Source organism: Sceloporus occidentalis, unplaced genomic scaffold (genome assembly GCF_023333645.1).
Source record: "Sceloporus occidentalis isolate IW3139 unplaced genomic scaffold, rSceOcc1.0.p SCAF_23, whole genome shotgun sequence".
Lineage (NCBI taxonomy): Eukaryota > Metazoa > Chordata > Lepidosauria > Squamata > Phrynosomatidae > Sceloporus > Sceloporus occidentalis.
Window position 1 is genome coordinate 11147654 of NW_028317003.1, and position 17139 is coordinate 11164792.

At 39.3% G+C, this 17139-nt stretch overlaps 1 non-coding gene across 1 annotated transcript; it reads left to right on the forward strand.

The window, feature by feature from the left end:
- Positions 1-16361: 16361 nt before the first annotated feature.
- On the forward strand, positions 16362-16434 carry TRNAT-UGU (transfer RNA threonine (anticodon UGU)). The gene has a single exon. It is a non-coding gene; the product is annotated as a tRNA-Thr (tRNA).
- The last annotated feature ends 705 nt before the right edge of the window (positions 16435-17139 follow it).

Genomic DNA, 17139 nt, shown 5'->3' on the forward strand with positions numbered 1-17139 from the left:
TTACAATCGAAAGTAGGAACATTAAATCTTGTTTCCCAAACAAACCTTTTTGTAGAAATAATTTGTATTCAAATTGTTTAACTTGTTTGGTGTTTTGATCCGAAATGATGATAATTTTGTATTATTGGCTAAAAGGTGAAGTGAGGTAAACACAATCATAATTTAGTATCAGCCAGAGGTAGTGACACGTCTGCCATGGAACCTATACTAGGTGATTAGAGTACAAACGAGGCAGCCTGTGATCTCAGGTGAACCTCTCTATAGCGACATTGCCTGGCTACATTCACTCCCTATGCAATATTTTGGGCTAGCCTAGGCCTGTATGTAGCTAGCTGTTCTACCCCAACAAAGTTTCACCCTCCCACCTCACATGAAACAGGAGGGAGAGTGCTTTGGAGGACAAGCTCTGGGTAGTTCCAATGGATGTTCTGTTGGTAACTCCATATATACCTGGGAACTCTCTGGGTTTGACCCGGAGTCTCAGGGTGAAGCATTGCTTTCTCCAGGTAGCACCACAGTGTTTAGCTATGCTAACTCCCACCCACTTTCCCTCCTACTCAGGACTGTTTGGGACTAGCCTAATCCCTATGCACAGCTATCCCTGCCCCATACACAGCTAGCCTCACCTACACAACCAGTTAGCCCCACTTCATGCAGTGCTATTCCTGCCAGAAGAGGGAGAGCTCCAGGTAGCCTGTCCTGGAATTTTCCTGTGTATATATATATATATATATATATATATATATATATATATATATATATATATATACATGAGAACTCGTTATAGCTGGTACCCCAGAGTTCTCCCTTTCCTGCTACTAAAGGGAGGTGGTTAGGACATGTTAGGGGACTGTGGCTAGCCGTGGTATACTTAATACAATATGAGTGGTAGAAGAAGTGTGATGAGTAGCTGGAGTCAAACACCACTCCTCATCCTGTAGTCATAAAACATTGTTCCTCAGGTCTTCAGATTAGTATTTTAGTTGTGTCTTGAGGAAGGATGAATTAGGGAAGGCAGAGGGATCAATCAAGAACTAATGAGATAGTAGCTCTTGGATATGTTGAGCTTCAAGCGTTGGAATTCTATCCAGGATAAGATTGCATAGAGATAGTCTGTGAGATGGATCGGAAGATATGCTAACATACCTTACCTCTGGTGACATCAAAATATAAATGGTACAGAAATCCAAAAGAAGAGATTAGTTTACCAAGTGATGGGGTGTTGGTAGAGAAGAATAAATGCCCAGAACTGAGCCTGTGACATACCAACAGAGATCAGTAGTGGAGGGCTATGTCAGTAGAGTTTTGAGAACAAGAAAGAAAGGCAAATTTAGACTAGGCATTCTAGTAGTTCAGCCAGTTCCCAGGTATGTCCATCTGCTAACAGAGTTTCTCAACTGTACCTGTCTGATGCGGAATGTGAGACAGGAACATTAGAAGCTATAATGAGCGGCTTTCTTCCTGAGTGGGAAAGCACCTAGACCTATGACTTTAATGTGGCTATGTGATACCATAATTGGCAGATCAACAATGGACCAAGGAAATAAATCTACACCACAGAGGACATCAAGGATGGACCCTCTGTTGGGCTTGATTCCAAATAATGCTCTGACACTCATGTAGGGGCACCACTGAAGTGTGGAGTTATGGGACCCTCCACCTTTTTATGTTTTGTCCCCTATATGTAACCCTGTCATACCATCAAAAGCACAACTGTATATAAATAAAAATGCCCAGTTGGTCACTAATGCCTATCTACATGATGCCATCATAGGAAGGACAGACATCCATTTCCATGATGTTTCTACCTTTGCTAGTCATTCTTGTAGCACAATCTATGCACTACTTTGTATTCATGGTGTGAACTCCACTCGGGGTATGGTGACTTTACCTCCCAAACCAATCTTTTGTGCTGTGAGGAGCTTTTATCAGGTAACATTGTAGCCGGCATGACTAGTACTTAATGAATATTGCAAGGGAGCTAATCAAGGAGCTTTTAAAATCTCTACTGTAGAAAGGCTAAACAATACGGTTTCCATTCTGAAAACAGATGGAACTGCACTTTAAAAAGGCACAATTTGTTGTACTGTAAAAGGGCCAGGTTCACTTGTTATAACCCATAGTTCATTGTGGTAAGGTTTTCATCTTGCACCAACTCACTGCTTAGACAATAAAGCTTCAGTAAAATGTTTCATAATATTTTGATTTGTTGAACTCTTCTTTGTATAAGCAGTGCTATCTTCCGCAGATGGCCTGTGCTGATTATTTGATTAGCTGCTTTTATCATTTATTAGAGCAGTCAATGAGGAGCCTGCCTTGTCGCACAAGCAAGTTTATATCAAACAACTATAAAGGCAAATGGGAATATTGGAATAATAATTAAATAGTGCAACTGAAATAAGATTTCACTATGTTCTGTCTTTGGACAATACTTATACTAGAGTTGCTGGTCCATCCCTAACAGCGGTACGTTTACCTCTTGTGTAATATACCCTAACTCCCTTTGGATTGTAAGCTCATTTTATACCCTGTTATGTTATACACAACTTCCAATGTCCTGTTTACCTATTGTACAGCGCAACGGAATCTGATGGCGCTACATAAAACAATAAGTAATAATAACATGGTATAGTGCAGAATTTCCAGAAAATCAACCTGGACACTGACATCCCCTCCCACACTCAATTCAACATTATGGTCCTGTCTGTAACCCACGTACTTCAACTTAATTTAGAGTTCCAGTCAGGGGTAAAATGTGCATACATAATGTAAACAGTGCTGGATGGTTTCCTTCCCTCTGCTACTCTAATTCTTTCCACCTTGCATCAATATTTCCCGATCTGCCATATACTGCAATTCAGCTATACTATGGAGTTATGCTGTCCAAAAAAAAAGTTTTAAAAAATTAAACACATATTAAGCCCCATCTTTTCATTTGAACTTTGTATTCAATTCCTTTTCAGTGTTTTCAAGTCTGCCGTGCACCTTAAGCAGAAAAGTGGGCTTTATTCCATGCTGTACCGCTTTTAAGTGAACAAGAAAGCTAATTTGTTGGTACATTTGTTGGTACATTGATATGTTGGGCTCCGTTCCTTCATTTGGTATCCCAGTATCCAAACAACTGATCATCGATGTCATCGGGCCCACTGAATTGCTTAGTATTGGTGCTTGGGATGTACAAAGATAAGCCAATGCAGGCATTTGGCTGAAACCCTCACCAGCCCATCTACTCATATAGAAGAAGCAAAGAAAGGTTTATCCCTCCTTTTCTAAGTGAATGAGTGAGTTAGGTACGTTTGAAACCACAGAAAGAGAGTTAAGTCCCTCCATTGGTCCTTAATTGATGCTTTCTCATGGTACAGGGCTATTTTGTAGGTAGCTATATTATTTATGCTTAGGGATACACACATCGAGCAATGGGCATATCCTTCAAATGTCACCTTTGCCCCATGTCTAGGAAAATGTCTGGGTTTAAAAATAAAACTTGGGAAACAGGAATGATTGTCACAGCCTTATGCTGCCTGCCCTTTGGTATTTCTTTCAATATTAACTCAACTACTGTAATAATGGCCTAAAAGTGTCCAGATTTTAGTCTTTTCACTTCATTATTCATTACATTTCACAGCTGAATTTCCCGGTGCAGATATTTTTTCAGATATTTCTATCTACCCTTATCACGCCTCGCTATGCTTTTTTTGTAACTTGGAATGACATTATGCTTTCACAAGAATGTTTAAGCTATATTCTGGAAAATACATGCATGTGAAAAGAAGAAAACTATTTCCAGTCCTTTACACAGCCTGGCTCTGCTTCTGTGAAATCCTTGCAATATTTATTTTGGCTGTGAGAATGGACGCACGCCCGCTGGTCAGCACGGATGAAAGAAATCCTAACTATTACTACGTACGTTTTCATTTTCTTATGAAATTCCTAATAATATGGAACCTAAGAACATGACATAATTGTGAAAAATGGATCAAATATGTCTGTATAGATTACTTAACAAATAAAAATAAATCGTATGTTTTTCTTTCCTGAACTTCCAGAATATACCAATTTATGTTTTTCTTCTTTTTCTGAAAACGTTTTCTGTAGAACCCCATTGGATCCGGTGATTTCGGCAAATAAAATGCCGAGACGTTCTGTATTCTCACATCCAGAGATTAATCTTTTAAGGCAAATGAAAAGCTCAACTGCTCCCTCCAAAGAACTCCACAGACTTCCAGTGAACTAAGTTAAAGTATTACATTAGATTTAGACAGTTTATCATTGCTGTCTTATTTTGTCCAGCCTTTTTTTCTTGGTGAAATCCAAATATTTCACTCACTTTCTGTGCTGAGCCAGGTTTCCTCTTGAGCAGAAACTTTGCAAGTTCTATTAACACCCTCTTGGAAAGTCCTGACATGTTTTACACTGCTCTAATGTCATGGCTTGGCAATAGGCAACTGGGTAAAAGAGAGTGAGGAGAGTTACAGTCGACAAGAGTGGGGCGACCAAAACTGATCCAGCACTACTACAGTAGATCAAATGAAAGCACTAATCACTATTTAAACAAAAAAATCTGTAAAGATATTTCTGAAGAAAATATTGTCCATGACTCTTCTGCAGTTGGACTTCAACTTGCATCAACCATTGTTTATTGGATGAGAAATATAGGAGTTAGTGTAGAAAACAGACATGAAGGACTGAATAAACCTAAAATAACTGATAACAGATGGGTTTCAATAAATATAAATAATGCAGATTTTGTCTATAACATATGTAATTGAGTTATTAGTTTTAAACAAGTTTAAAGGAACACCATTCAGACTGCAGTCTGTAGACAAATCCACACGACTTACTTACTTAATGTTGTATCAGGGTCGGCAGTTAATGATACAAATATTTATCCTTTCAGACTGAGATTGGGCCATATCCAAGGCAAGCTGCCATCTCTCTCTCTATTATGAAGCAATTAAACAGGCAAGAAGACAATGTAAATGCTTGGTTTTGTTCTTATGTAGATGGTATATTGAATATGGTATATTGAATATGGCACACAACTTACTTTGTTACAATAGGCCACCTACTTTAATACGGTCGCTTAACAAAATTAGACCCCCTTTGCAGAAATAGAATAGTTTGAAATGGTGGATGCTGACTATAAGCTGGGTCAGGTACAAGCCGGATCAGAATTCCAGAATTCAGCAGTATCAGGAACAAGCCGGATCAGGATACCAGTAGTCAGCATTATCAGAAACAAGCCGGATCAGGATACCAGAAGTCAGCATTATCAGAAACAAGCCGGATCAGGATACCAGAAGTCAGCATTATCAGGAACAAGTTGGGTTAGGATACCAGAAATCAGCATTATCAGGAACAAGACAGGTCAAGATGCCAGAAATAGCCAAAAATACTATTAGGAATAATGCTTGGAAGACACACTCCCAAAGGGAAAATTGGAAATGGAGTTCTATTTTTAAATAAGGTGGGACACGCTGAGGTCACAGAACGGTAATGGTGGTGATGCCAGGCATGTGTGCCCATAATGTCTTTTGTGTGCACACACCACGAGCGTCATTACCACTATGCTGTGGGGGGTAACCAGCTCCCATTGTGGATACAAGGACAGGATTGTGAAGGTAAGTCCTAACAATGTCTAACCGTCTGCATTGCGCACCACTGGTTCCAGCTTGCGAATCCCCATGCTAACCAGCACTCCCAGGTTCAAATAATAAGACCCCCCTTGTAGCAGGCCCGGACTGGGAAAAAAAATAGGCCCGGGCATTTCAGACTGAGCAGCCCATTTTTATGAAAAAACATATATGTACATACACATACATAATACTTGGTCATTCAACATGGGAAGCCTGAAGCCACAATTTAGTGCGACTAATCCTTGAAATAAATATTATAGAGTAAATAACACAATACCTTATCTTTTCCACTAAATGATTTCAGGGCCTTGAGGGTTTTGTCCCCTGAAGTCACTACAAATTCAGGAGGGCTTTTTATCTCTGGATAAGTAAAAATGAAATAGTTCCTACTGTAAATTAAGGAAACAGATAACCAAACACACACACCAGGACAGGCTTTTCCACACCGACACCCAGACACACACCCCAGAACAGGCTCTGCCACACCGACACCCAAATACACACCAGGACAAGCTCTGCCACACCGACACTCACACACCCCAGGACAGGCTCTGCCACACCGACACCTGAACACACACACTAGGACAGGCTCTGCCACACTGACACCCAGACACACACACCAGGACAGGCTCTGCTACACTGACACCCACACACACACACACCAGGACAGGCTCTGCCACACCGACACCCAAACACACACACACCAGGACAGGCTCTGCCACACCGACACCCAAAGACACACACCAGGACAGGCCCTACCACACCGACACAAAGAAGGTTTAATTGCACCTCCCCCAACACATTAATACGGTTTTGGTAGCAGTATAAACTGCTTTGTGTGCCCACTATGTAGGTTCTCACCCTATTGAGAGTGTGCCTTGACGTGGCGGGTGAGCTTAATTATGCTTTGGCCAATTCATATAACCAAAACCTCTCATTTATATTATGTTTATATATTTGTTGCCAACTTTATTAGGGTGAGAAGCGCAGACAGTATTTTGTTTTTTGTATACATTGTACAGCCAACACACTGTATTTGCAGCATGCTCACACTGTTTGGTAGGCCTCATATTATACATTTGTATTATTTGAGCCTGAGACTAGCTTAGCGCACCGACATTTTTTCTTTTCCAAAGAAAAACATTTACCTGGAATGTAGTTTTCATGGGTACAAGAAAGAGAGGGTACATGGGCTGTAGCATCTTTATTAAATCCCTCCACCTAAAACATATATCATCATATAATGCCTATATTGTAAGTACTGAGCCTGGAACAGCTAAGGGTCGGTAGACATGCCCCCCCCCCACACTTCCTAACCTAGTCCAGGTTCTCTTGACCAGATATATAAAAAAAAATAGTAGAAGTGTGCCAAAGTACTCAGTAGGACAAAGCCATAGGGGTAAGTCATTGGTGGGCACAACTGTACTTTGTAATTGAAATGGTGCAGTTAATGGAAAGCTGAATTGGGTAGACCCTAGGATTTCTAGTACACGAGCTGATACGATGCTCTATATCACTGGCATCCTTTCTGCATGCAACTGCTTGTTTATATACTAGACAACCTGTTAGCAGCATTACTTGCCCTTGTGGTGGGTCCAGCCATGAAGCTAAGCTCTCATTTCTATTATCACTAGCTAATGTGCCCTTTATTGAATTACATAGCCAAAAATATTTCTCTCTCACTAGATATCTTTCCTTGTCTTTTTTCCATGTTTCCCCTGTTCTTTTCCTTTTTTGCCCTTTTCCCTTGCTCTTTTCCATTCCCCTTCTCTCCCTTTCCTCATTCTTTCTCCATTCCTCCCCTCTCCCTCCCTATCATCCTACCACTTTCCCTCCACTGCTTGCACCCTCTCCTCAACTCACCTATAATCTTCTTACTTTGCCCTCACATAGATGAGGAAGCTGAGAGTATGTGAGGGCAAACTCATCCAACCATGTCTTTACAGACCTTGCTCATTTGCTCATCATATTAATAAGTGTAATTAAAATTTTGTGGAAAACACCTTTACCGGTAATGTAGATGTTCTGCTACTTGACTTAGGCTTCGTTATGCTTCTTACTCATGTTAAGTAAGGAATTAAAGTAAATGCAAAGCAAATACATTAACATTCTGATCCATTCTGACTGCAAAAAACAAGTACCTTCTTATTGAGAAGAACAAAAACAATAGAAAAGTTTGCTCTCCACCAGAAATTGAAGGGTTAAAATAGTAAGCTTTTTCTGAGTCATTTTACAACTTTTTTTTAAAAAAAAATCCTTATGCTACCCATGTAATAGACTCACCCACACAAAGCATTTCCTCAAACAAAACAAATATATTGCTTCATTTATGATGCCTTCTACGTAATACGGCCTGGTGAACAAATACACTCAATTTCTGAATTCCACAGAGACAAGTTCTACTTTAATTCATTTGATTAATGTACCATATTATACCACTGCTAACTACGAGCACCTGCTTTCAGTTTATATACCCTATTATAAAGCCATATTGATGATGTCATCACTGGGGATTTGCAGAGAAAATTATGAGAGCCATGGAAACTAAATAAACAAGATTGTTTAAATCTACAGTGCACGCAGGTTCTTTTTGTTACTGTGCATATTTTTTCTTTCTTTTCTAGAATTTGCTAGTATTTGGTTTATAACTAATTTATTAAAATGAGACCCCATTTGATCTTTAAGCATTCTCATTTGACTTTTAAAACATCTGAGCCTGCTTTCTTTCAATTACTGCTTGTTGGAGCTGGAACCAGATGGAACAATTATGTTCAAATACTGTTTCCATGCCAAAACTGCTTGAGACCTTGCTGATGCCCGGAACATTACACTTTGCTTTCCCATATATTTTTAGACCATTTATTATGCTCTGTGTTTGTGAAATGATGTGTGTAATCCCAAATTAATTGCTAAACTCTAATAAAAACACAATGACATTTAATGTAAACATCATTCAGTTGGCCTTCCCAGAGGAAATTTATCTCAAAAGGTCATCCTTAGGTTGAAGATGGACACATTATAAATATCTTAATATATATACAAAAGGTAAAGCCACACCTGGGAACTCTTCGAGCCTCTGGGTAAAGCCCTGATACCCTGAGTCACTTTGCCTGGGAAGGAGAGTTTATTCATTCCCCACTATACTTGGGAATCTCTTCTGTTAGGCAGATGACGTTGGTGGGAAGTGTGCCTAAACGCCACTCACACGACTGAGATATTGGGCCCTGACCTGGAGACCCTGAGAAGCGTTGCTTGGCCCAGAGCCTCCAGGTGAGACCCGTAGAGTTCCCAGGTATGCTCCCCACCGACCTACAACTTGCTCACTGCCCACTTTCCTCCTACTCTGTTCAGCCCTGACCTATATGCTGCTAGTCCCACCATTTGTGGCTAGCCCTGGACCATCACAAAGCCACTCCACTAGAAAAGGGAGAGCTCCCAGGTATGTCAATGTGTCACAGCAGTAAACTCTTTATTATCTCTCCGTTGACTTAGATTAGAAAACATGACAGCTTGTGTTTATATACTCCATGATATATCTGCAGAAAAGTGAATACCAACTTTACTCACATGCAGTGACGGGTTAAGAGACATAGTCATTTAAATCCAAATCGGGATACAAACATGAAGAGTGATCACCTTAAGTAAGCTTCCAATGGGCCCAAATGTTTGTGTTAAGCCACTGATGTCAAAAGGCAGTAATTTAAGTAGACAGTCCATGCTAGCTGTTTTGATAAGTTTAAAGGGACTGCATGTTGTGCTGCATGTACAATTTTATTGACTACTTAAATGTACCTGTACAGAGATCCATGTACTTTGTATTTAGTTTAAAAAAAAGGGGGATTTAACTCTGAAACAAAAGTAGATTGAGGGCATGTACCTATTATTTTCAAGAAGGACTATGTGAAACTTCTAAGCAAGTGTCAAGTTGACTTGGAATGTAGCTGACTCTGGCAGTATATGGGTTACTTATAACTGACTTTGGTTATATGTGTATTTTATATGTAAAATGTCGCAGAAGGGCAGTCTCTTAGTTTTGGGAATGACTAAAATCTCCAGCAGTCCACACCAAGTGTTTTAATGCAAAGTATTATGTTAGATTTGTTGGAAGTAGAGGGTGGTCCTTTTGTTAACAACGGTAGAGCTTTTTTCCACCTTGGTATGTCTTTTAACACGATACTTATGTTGCTCTTTTAAAATCTGGCGTACATTACAAATTATTCCTTTCAATGCCGCTCTCACAAGAGAGAATGGTCGTCAGCTTGGATTTTAGTGAATCAATGCCATGGTATGAACAGTAAGACACTGATGTATCCACTGGGAGGACTTAAATGAAAAAAAGTTGTTCTTTGATCTGGACACTGCCATTCTTGTTATATAAAATCACTGAAGACTCAATGTTCCGTAAAATATTTTCCATTCCTTGTAGTCTATAGGGATAAGTCTGCTTTTAGTATTTTCCCTTCTCATTCCATCACTTCTTCAACTGATTTCATTTATTTAAGTGTCTCCTTACTTGGAAAAAAACAGCAGTTCATCCAAAAGATCTTCGGTTTTTGAAGCTGAGACTCCCAGGTTATCCGTATAAAAATAAAAGGTCCTTTCAAAACTAATTATATTGAATTCTCCACTTTAACCCCTTTGCGACCAATGAAGCTGGTATGGCATTATTAAAAGTCACTCTCACATGGCGATGCAGGTCGAGATTGCAAGGTTATTCAGCACTTGGTGAGCTGAGTGATTGGTCTACATCCAATACCCCCCATTGCTGTTAAAGCGAATAATGTGCACAGATCCCTCCTCCTCACTCCTGATTGTGAGTTGGAGAGAGGAAGAATGTACTGACACCCTAATTTTTTAGGGATGAGGAGTGGAAGAGGACTCCGGTGGCAACCTGTGAAGCTCTGGTGAACTCCATGCCCAAGAGGGTTAAGGCAGTGCTGGAAAATAATGGTGGCCACACAAAATATTTACACTGTGGGCCCAATTTGGACATTTACACTTAGGGGTGTACTCACTTTGGTTGCCAAGGTTTAGACATTAATGGCTGTGTGTTGAGTTATTTTGAGGGAAAAATCAAATTTTCACTGTTATACACACTGTACACTCACTACTTTACATTATAGCAGAGTGTCATTTCTTCAGTGTTGTCACATGAAAGATATAATAAAATACTTACAAAAATGTGAGATACTGTATTTGTATTATTAGTGAGAGTGGACGGTTAGAGGGTGGATTTTTTTTTGCTGTTATTGAGAGGTTGTCTGATACCACTGACACTGTGTTATAATTTGAAGTAGGTTAGTTTAGCAGCTCTTATGATGCTGGGACCCCGGTAAAGAACAGTAAGATAAAGGCCCAGCCAACCAATTTCTGAAAATTCAACATTCGAAAACTGAAAAGCGCATGTTCACATTTAGGCCTCATGGCTTCCCCAAATTTATGCATTGCTGTACTCAGAATATGTTGGTGAATGCAAATTGGTGTTTTTTTGCAGCATTACAATGTAAGTGAGGGGAAAAAAATACAAAAATAAACATACCGCAAGCTTTCATAGAGATTGGCGATAAAAAGATGTGCCAAACTGATCTTAGTGAAAAACCCTGGATTGTCTACTTTTCAGTAACATATAGTTTATGGGGTGTTTTTTATATCTCTAACCAATATTGCAGTTAGAGGCACATCATGGCAAATTTGAAATAACTGAAGTTTGAAAAATATGATGTGAAATATTTGCCCCATAACAGCCAAAACAGATGAAAATCCTAGCCATATTCCAAATCAGGAGAAGTTAATGAATTTATTTTGGAGTTTTTTCCCCATAGATTTTTGCAATTTATATACATATTATACTGTAAAAAATAAAATTGCTAAAAAAAAAGTATTTTTTAAGCATCATCAAAACCCACTGTAACACAACAATATATATATATATATAAAGTGATAACACTTTAAAAGTCTACAAATTAAATATTAATTAATGGATCATAGAAGGGGAACCCACTGACCCTGGTTAACACTGTCTACATTTGCCAATGCTCCCTGCTGCGCTACCGCCCCCTGGCACCACTTCACCCGAGTGTGACACACGTGTGTGCTGTGCTGGACATGTGATATCAATATCCCCAGAGCATCAACAATGCTGACTCATGGAAAGGGGAATAGATGTTCTTCTTTCATTCCCCTCCTGTATATATACACAATATATATATATATATATATATATATATATATATATATATATATATATATATATTGTGTATACAGTATGTATAGTGCTAGAGTCAGTGTGTATGTTATATATAAAATACACAAACTGACTAACAATTTATATACATACTGACTCAACAGTAAAATAACATGCTGGGGTCCCCTGCAAGGTATATACGATTGGGACCTCCTAGCTCCTCTCACACATAGTAACATACACACTAGCATACTTACGCACACAGTAAATAGACATACTAACACACAAACTAACATATGTACTTACTCAGACAGTAACATCACATATTTACACACATGCGGTAACATATTTTCAAGCACACTAATATGCTTACACACATTAACATACAAACATACTTATACACATGCATGAACAAACATAGACACAGTAACATACAGAGATACTTATACACACACATACTAAGAGACACAGTAACATACAGACATACTTATACACATACATACTAACATACAGTAACATACTTACACAGACTAACATCCTTACTTACATACACATAATAACATACACACATACAGCAACATACATACCCTAACATATTTATTTACACTTATAAACTATAAACTAAAAACTTGCAAAACTAATGACTGAAGGAACCAGTTAGGAGAAAAGGGAAACCATATTATGTCTGTTCCTACATATGAAAAGTTCCTTCGAATAATCTTGGACATATCTTTCTCATTAAAAGTCTTCTGATTTGTGACAGTTTTTCATGCCAAAGAATGCTCAGTTGATTCTTCATATTTTCATCTTTCCTTCTTCACATTCCAACACTCTGACTTCACTTTCCAGTAAGATAGCGGTGAAAACGGCTCAAAGGAACAAAAATCTAGCAATAAGAGGCACAAATCTCTGACACTCAATCACATCTTAATTTTCATCCTCCCTAAAAATGGAAGCACCAACAAAATGTACACCACATTCTTGTCTTACAGGTGTATCCATCACCTCCGGTTGAAATTACCGTATTGGCTCGGATATAGGCCGCCCCCGTATATAGGCCGCACCCTAAAAGTGTGGTGCTTTTTTAAAGAAAAAGTTTTTTTCTTTAAAAAAGCACCAAAAAAACATGCTGCCACTCTGTCCCCCCCCCCGAGATATGCTGCCACTCTGTCTCTCCCCCTCCCGAGATATGCTGCCACTCTCCCCCCTGAGATATGCTGCCACTGCCCCCCCCGAGATATGCTGCCACTCTCCCCCCCGAGATATGCTGCCACTGTCCTCCTCCCCCCCGAGATATGCTGCCACTGTCCTCCTCCTCCCCCCCGAGATATGCTGCCACTCTGCCCCCCCTGACTTACCAGAGCAGACTCCCGGGTGTCTTGCGGGGCCGGCGGGGGACATCTACGCAATACGCGTATACAACCACGGGAAGTTGTATACGCGTATTGCGTAGATGTCCCCCGCCGGCCCCGCAAGACACCTGGTAAGTCTGCTCTGGTAAGTCTTGGGGGCAGAGGTAAAACGCATCGTGCGGACGGTCACCGGCTGCAGCGATGCACGTAAACAACCTCCGCAGCCGGTGACTGTCCGCACGATGCGCTTAGACAACCTCCCGTGCCGGCACCCCCCCCCCGTGGAAAGTGCTGGCAGGGGAGGCTGTCTGAGCGTATCGGGGAGTAGGATGCAGGTCCCCTGCACCGCTGCGGGGGATCTGTATCCTGACCCCGCTGCCTGGCGTCGGGCGCTAGACCCCGAATATAGGCCGCACCCCCACTTTAAAGACTTAAAGTGGGGGGGGGAAGTGTGGCCTATATTCGAGCCAATACGGGTATCTAGTCACTGTTAGGCTAGTCCTGTATTAAAAGGACACTCCAGCCACCCTACGTATATAACATTATTTTTTATATTGCCTGCAAACATGTAAAGGGATTCATCAGAGTCCACGGCTGGATCAGGGATAGAAGGTGGCCCTGGCACTTTAAGGCCAGCGGCTGCTGAATTATGTTTTTGTGGCAGCACGTTACGTTATTATACTCCCACAGTGTGGGTACCCAGCCAACAGTCACAGGCTGCAGTATCTGATGTGTCACTGGAGCTCTAGCCGCTCAGTCCAGCCCTGTCCGCTCTATACATGTCCTCTCTTTTTGACATTGCAGGTGATGTATTCAGCTGAATGCAGCGCACGCACATGTATACTCTCCACTAGCCAGCACCAGTGTTTGCATACTCATGTGTTACAAGGGAGAAAGGGAGAAATGTTACATGCGCAGAAAGTGTTTAATTGATTTCCTTGCACAAAATATGGACAGAGGAGGGGGTGGTAGACTGTAACTCAGGAACTGCAGCATTTTCACCAGGTAAGCCTTTTATTATTTTCTATAGGTAAGGGATGTATAGTAAAGTACTTACACAGTAAAGTGCTAGATGGCCAGTTCAGGCATGCAATATTCTTAGGCACTATTAGGCAATATTATTCAAAGCACAAAATGATATGCTTCACCTTTAGAACTATGCCACCTGTTGTGGTGGACGTGCCTTGTCTGGAAAAAGCTAAATGTCATTTTAGGTTGTTCATATACACACGGGTAGTGATCACACTTGATCCAGGCGTAAGATATATAAATCTGGCTGTTACTCAGTTTATTGCTAGTTCACTGATATGATAGCAAAAGGAAAGAAAAAGGCAGACTACAATAAATGGCATTTTTTCTTTGCCCTCTGCTATTGTATCAGGGAACAGGTAGACTGCTGGCTCTATTTATATCTTGTAAGTTCACAAGCCTCTTGTGTATGTGCGTTTGTACCGCTGACAGTGAGGATACTAAAGAAAACATAAGGTTTGGGGTTTTAAACTCTGGAAAATGGGCAGATTAGATGGGACAAAAGGCTTTTAACTGCCATCAAATTATATGTTTCTATGTAAACATTTACATGAGTGTAGAGCATATAAAGGCATGTGTACCTCGTTTGTTCAATCATAAAGCAACTATATTAACAAACATGTACAAGTGGTGATATGATGTGCATTGTGATGTCATGGAAGGCAACCTTGCCTAGAAACTCTCTGAGTTTGACTGGAGTTTACCAGGTGAAGCCCTGCTTCCTTGGAACTCCAGGGTCAAACTCCTATTTCAAAGGAAAGATCATTGGTGTTCCCCCTACTCCCTGACCAATTATGTTATAACAGTAAAGATATATATATATATATATATATATATATATATATATATATATATATATAAAATATTAATCATAAAGAAATATCTCACTGCATTATGTTCCTTGAAAAACATAATAAAGAATTGTATATTTGTTATGGACTCCATTGCACTGACATTTGCTCAAATAAAATAAAAACACAAATAATTATATTAGTTTCCCTTTAAGCATCTGTTCATCCATGATAAAGTTTATTACGGATTCTGAAGTACAATAACAGATGACGGCGAGAAGCATGTGTCTCGTGCTGTGCAGCTTACTAAGTGCAGAAAAATATGGAATACATTAGTCAGTGAAATAAAGTATCAAATATTATCCTGGGAAGAAAACGCCTACACCTAATAAAAGCTCTCTGATGGCACAAAAGTTTTGAATCCAACGTGTGAGTCATAGATTATTTTTCTAATTAAGAAGAAAAGGAAAAAAATATATATGTGATGACTCTTAAATGTTAAAGTGCAAAGAATTTAGAAATACATTTTTTTTTACTTTTTATGAAAGCCAGGAGAAAATTCACTAGGAATATCATGTTTAATATTTTTTTCTGGTATTTCTCGTAGGTGGGGCAAAAGAAGGAACAAAACATTGGAGCTGCCAGACCCATAGGCCAATAAGACTCAGATTTTAAGAAATGGAGAATGTTATTTTGGGAGGACTTTATGTCAAGTTAAAGTAAAGACATTTTTACATTTTTAAATTAGTTTTTGAGATTTTTAAACCTTCTATGAAGACATAATTCTAAGAGAAATACTTGCAAAGTACTAATGTAAAGCTCTTAACCGGTTGATGCGCTTTCTGATCTACTGTTGCGTCAAAAAAACAAATGAGATAATGAGCAGAAAATATATTAAAATATCAATAGGGAGGGCTCCTCTGGTCTCTACTCGGTAAATTGGAGAGCCAGCATTATCTTCCAGTGTTGTCTGCCATCAGTGCAGTGAGGCCCCTCTGAGGCTGATCACATGTGGTGTGAGCAGCAAGAGTCCAGCTCTGTGCTGATCACTGACTGAGATCATAGTGAGAATGCGGGAACTGTTATTCTCTTCAGAAAATGGAAGAAAAAAATATTACAAATATAAATAAATTGTTACAAAAAATCCATGTTGTTTACAAAAACCACAAAGGGTTTTGAAAATTCTGGAAATATTAAGAAAAATAATTTAAGAGAAAAAAGAAAACATTCATAATAAAACATATGTAACAAAGTTCCAAAAACTTATTCAAGTACAAGTATAAAAAAAATAACTTTCCTATTTCAAAATAATAAATAATGAGAAATGGGAAATGCAGATGATCTTCAATGCAAACAATCCCTTCATGCTGGCTCCATAGCTCAGGGGTTAGAGCACTGGTCTTGTAAACCAGGGGTCGCGAGTTCAAATCTCGCTGGGGCCTTTGATGCTTTTAGACTGGGATTGTTTTACAAAATTCTACATTTGAATAATCCTTACAAATTGAAACAAAACCTACATACATGTATTAAGAAACCATATTATGTATTCCTCTAATTTACTTCTTACCAACTTTTTAAAAACTACTTTTTCTCCAACCAAACCACATTATATCAGGGAATTTAGGAATTTTAAATAAGATACAGGAAGTAAAATACTTGGATGGCTATGAGAAGACAAGAAAAAAGTTAAAAAAAAAAAAACCCACAAAGCTCTGCAGCATACTAAATCCTATGTTCAAAAATGTAATATCCTTAAGAATGGATAGGGTTAATGAACATAGTTTAACATATGACTATCCAAAATATTTCCGGTGCAGATAAATGTGGAATCCTTTTCTTGTAAACATGTCATTCTTTCCACGTCTCCCGGACCTGAATTACTAACTGAGAATTAACATTTCGACCTCATTTTTTGAAACGGTATACCATTAAGCATGTAGAATGGTGGCAACATGCCGGCAGAAAAGTACTAATTCACTTAACACATCATATGCATAGTTTGAGAACACACACAGTTATACCACACACAGCATTTCTCAAATAGTCAGACCTACTCCAAAAGTTTATAATCCCATCAGTGGATATCAGACAGAAACACTTCCTGCGAGGAAAGTTATTTTTACATTGACTTCACAGCCGCAGTCATT